The sequence below is a fragment of the Trachymyrmex cornetzi genome, unplaced genomic scaffold (assembly GCF_001594075.2).
Source record: "Trachymyrmex cornetzi isolate Tcor2-1 unplaced genomic scaffold, Tcor1.1 scaffold123, whole genome shotgun sequence".
Lineage (NCBI taxonomy): Eukaryota > Metazoa > Arthropoda > Insecta > Hymenoptera > Formicidae > Trachymyrmex > Trachymyrmex cornetzi.
This window is the reverse complement of record NW_017295795.1, coordinates 12,794-17,719: the sequence shown is the minus strand read 5'-3', so window position 1 is coordinate 17,719 and position 4,926 is coordinate 12,794. Positions and strand designations below refer to the sequence as shown.

The window sequence follows — 4,926 nt, the reverse complement described above, 5'->3', positions numbered from 1 at the left end:
AAGAAAAAAAATACAGAGTCAAACACTAAGCGTAATAAAATAAAAAATTCGTCTTTAGAAATATTAGTTATTTTTGAAATCAAGGGCCATTTATGAGAGATGCTGTCAATATCCAATTCGATCGGTATGTTCGTAAAAAAAGATACAACGTCAAGTAAAATCAAAATAAAATTATCTTCTAACTTTGTTTTACTCAAAACACTAATCAAATGGAAGCTATTTTTTATGTAATTAAATGAATTAACGCTGACTTCGTAAATTATTTTATATAGAAAAACTGCCAAGGGATATAATGGACTACCAATAGCGGAAATAATGATTCTAAGAGGTGTATCTGGTTTGTGGATTTTCGGAAGTCCATAAGCCCGAGGTAACACACCTTCACTGACATTTAAATCATTATAAGTATATTGAGAAATAAACTCTTTTTTCTTCCATTTAGTCAATAATTCTCTCAATTTTCTAGAAAAAACATAGGTTTGACCCTTTTTAACAATTTTGTATTTGTCCCTATCATCCAATAAGGCAAGAGCATCTTTTGTTTATAATCTATTTTACTCATTGCCACAGCCACATTCCCCTTGTCAGCTCTTGTGGACATAATATCTCGATTACTTTTTAAAAATTAATTAGTTGCCCTCCACATATCAGCTTATCTATTTTTCAGACTATCAAGTTGATTAAGACCCGAAGAGAGATTACTAATGATTGGCATAGCATGGTTCCTGACATCCAGACGACTACTAATATGTAATTTGTTAATATTGTTTTCTATAGTTTTAATAAATTCTAATGTGGTTTTTTTAACATTAAACGGAGGAAGAAAAGTTTTGTAGTAAATATTGAATATTAATTGAAATGTGAAAAGAAGTTAAATTAATAGACCAATTATTTTTCAGATTAGCCAAAGACGAATAAAAACTATTCAATCTAATATCAGAAGAATCAATGCGAATCTCAACTCTGTTTCCATCTAAGTAGTGATCACCAGGTCTAGAGCGCACAGACTCATCCAAAACCTCATTATTTTTTATAACAATGTTAGATCTATGGCAATGATTACCATTAACTATGCTATAATGTATAGGTTATAATATATTCAATTTCCTAACTATGGAAAATAACTAATAAATCAATTTTTTTAAATAAGTGTATAAGTATTTTTTTTTTTAAACAATGTACTTATTAAATAAGGTCCACTTATATGATTATTATTATAGTTATTATTATAGTTATTATTATTTGTTTATTATGTGTGGAGTTGCGCTAGAGAAAATAACGATTTTCAATGCTACTATCTTTTAAGAAGCCAAAATTGCATTTAAATTGCTAGAAATTTCCAAAGATTAAAGAGTTAATTACAAACAAAATTAAAGATAATTGTAATATTTGAGAATAGAGTAAGTCCAAGGGAATTTCCTTTCTATGATAATGTTTACTTTCTTTGTTATTTTTAATTAATTTTTTATTTGGGTCTTATTACGAGATATTCATATGCATGAAATAAGGCCCAATGTCAGAGTTTAACAAAATTTTTTTTCGTTCATTTACACATATTCTACATAAACAATATATTTTATTTTTGGAAGCGAATGAAATGACGATTTGATTCTCACTTAGTTTATTTCAATATCCCCATAAATAGAATTAAAAAAAAAATAAATTAGGTGGGCCTTAATCGGGTCGGGTACTTGAGTTGCTAAATTCCTCGGTGAATCGCATAGATCTTCTCTCTTTTGCCAACTTTCGATTAGTGGTATCAGGAATAAAGAGACAGAGATTTACGGAAGAATGCATCTCCTGCTGTGAATGTATAAAACGAATATGTAAATGCTTCATTTTCAAAGTGCTTCGCGATTTGAGGTCGCGCGGTATGCCTCCGAGGCGCACTTTCTGCAAGGGCAAAACTTTCAAGATGAAACTTTTCGGTACGGTGTTTTCGCTCGCACTCCTCTTCCAATCGGCGTTTTAGTTAGAAACGTCTCGGCCCCTTCATTCGCCGATCGAGAATCGATCTTTCGCATTGCCGCAGGATTCCCCATACAGGGCATCAAAAGAACGTCCTAAAGACGTCTTGAGAACATCTTTATGTCTGCACTTGACCCAAGCAGAACAACAAGTCACGATAACGTCAAAATGACATTAAAAATCGGAAATGATTGAAAAGTAACTTTTAATGATAATGATGACCATTTTAAAGTCATTTTGACATAATTTTGATAATACATACATAATGACTTGTTCTGCTTCTGAATGTTCTACCCAAGAAACACACAGAAGTCAAGAAAAAATCAAAATGATTTTATTTTGACTTTTAACATGAATAAACAATCAAATTTTATAACCAAAAATCATTATTTTAACTTTTATGACGTTGAAATAAAGTCATTTTAATTTTCCCTTGATTTGTTATGTTCTTTGGATTTCAATCCATAAACACAATTAAGAGAAAAGAGTCTTTAAAAATTAATGGTAAAACAGGACACTCCAGCATCCCCTTAAGTCGGAGAATCTTCATTTCAAGAAATATTTTTTTGTTTACCTGTTTATCTACATATGATGTAAATATGATGGTGAAACCGGTCCTTTGTATATAATATATCATGAGTATAAAAGATTTGATATCAACAACAGACGCCAAGTTAAATTTTATCTATTAAATTAAAAAGTAAAACACAAATGGTACTGTTTTTTGTTATTTATACAAGCTTACCTTTTTAAAAAAAGGTAAAAAAAGCGCTAAGCATGCGTGCTTTTCGTAAAAATTATTTGGGCCGGTTTCACCAACGCCAATTACCTAATTCGCCATGGAACTGACTAATCGCGTTTGCTGTTTAGTGGAATTGACCACTTATGGTTGACATTTATGATTTATGATTAATCACATTTATGATTAATATCAACAATTGGCGCTAAGTTAAATTCCATGTAATTCGGATACCAAATTAAATAAATAATATTGACTTAAATGATATGTATCATTCCTATAAAGGGTTTGATATATCAAGAACTGACGCCAAATTCCATTTCTTTATTTACTTAATCCAAATAATACTATCTTTAATTTTTATACAATGAAACCTAGTGTACGTATATCTTATTGAAGGATCTTTCTATTCCAATCCAAATGATTTAAATTCCTTTTAAATGAAATTATTATATCACAATTCATTCACACACAAAGACATTTTCTCTTCCAATTAAAGTAGTATTTAATTCTCTTTCAAAATAATATACAAAACGTTACCACAAAGTTGCGTTATCTTGCTCAATTCTCTTGCTCAATTAAGTGTTATCGCAAAAATTAAAGAGTTAACCGTATAAAATGAAAAAATTTAATTTAAATAGAAAAATTTTTCATGTAAAAACACTCAGAAAAATATCTCAAAAATATCTCAGAAAGTATTTATTTTATCAAAAATAAAGTCATTATCAAAAAGAAAGTTCATAAAATTACGAACAATTCCATTTTTTTTTTAAGATTGTACAATTAATACTTTCCGTGATATATTTTTTTTAGAATGTTGTATTTTTGGTCATTTTGACAATTCTAACTTTTTTCGTATAAAATATTTCAGATTTGGCTACATTTACATACAAAATAGTTCTTACGAAGATTATTAAATTTCCTACAAAATCGATTTTTATTCATCCTCGTACGACCAATAGTTTCTGAGATACACATCTGAGAAGGGTTTGCTTGCGTAATTAGTCTAAAAAAATATTGTGTTTTTGTTTATTTGTACATTACTCGCGTCTGGCAATGTATTTTGATGATATAAACAAGTAAATGCAAACAGTAAATTATAAATTATATATAGACATAATAACCAAGCTTATCCAGAATTTTTTAATCAAAATTTATTTCGGTTAAAATATCCCACAAACTAAAATCGTAATAAAAAATCTAATGATAATTTTATTGTATATTCGAAGTACGAGCTCTCGATTACGACTAGTCCGATTAAAATCTTAAAGATGTCTGTACTATCGTTGAAATCGTAATTTTTGTATAACAATTACTTTTTTCTTCTTTTACAGATTTGAAAATCCTTTTCCACGATTAAAGTATACACATTAATACGTGTCTGTGGAGTTTATGCCGAGACTCAAGTAGCAAAGTGTCATCAAAATGACGTCTTTTTTAGTCAATATTAGCCCATTACAAGCGCGCGCTACGCGCGCGAAACACATCTTCATGAATAAATTATAATAATGCGCTATTAATACGCTCTCGCAATCCGCAAAAAAATTTTTCGCTCATTCCGTTTAGCTAAAAAAAAAATTTTTTTGTACGAGGTTTGAGTGGGCTGCTCTCCCTTCACGTATTAATAACATTTGGACAATCAAATACACAGGATTTATGCGCTATTTATGCGCTTTCATATTCACATAAGGTTTGTTCTTTTTGGTTGAACTTTTGCACCAGTTTATCTTTCTTTCTCTTTTTTCCTTCTGGAGAGAAAAGACAGAAAGATGAATTGGTGCAAAAGTTCAGCCAAAAAGAACAGACCTATAGTTTCAATTTTTGCGCTGTATTCCTTAAGCCACTTTCCTCTTGAAGCTTCCAATCCGGTCAAAATAAATGGTCTTGGAGGTTTTTAGTAAACATTTTGGCTATTAAAACATTTCATATGACATATTGCAGAACCCTTTAGGAATTGTTATTCATGAGATGTGAAAGATTGAAATATTTCTGAAAACTTTCTGAAATAATGGTGCTGTAAGGGCAGAAAACCTCTAACACTATATTTCACCGAAATCGGGCGATTTTTGGCATTTTCATTTCCGTCCGCTATATTGAATTAGTTATTTTTAATTTTTCTATTCTATATTGATTCAACCATTTTGAACTTTCAAATTTTAAATCGTATTCAGAATCAGACACTCTAAAAATCTAACGCTACATTTCGCCAAAACCGAGCG

At 29.8% G+C, this 4,926-nt stretch overlaps 1 long non-coding RNA gene across 1 annotated transcript; it reads left to right on the top strand.

Moving 5' to 3' along the window:
• The first annotated feature begins 334 nt into the window (after positions 1–334).
• Positions 335–1,013, top strand: LOC108769952 (uncharacterized). Its single transcript, XR_001940571.1, has 3 exons — positions 335–370; positions 668–750; positions 900–1,013. It is a non-coding gene; the product is annotated as an uncharacterized LOC108769952 (long non-coding RNA).
• Positions 1,014–4,926: the final 3,913 nt, after the last annotated feature.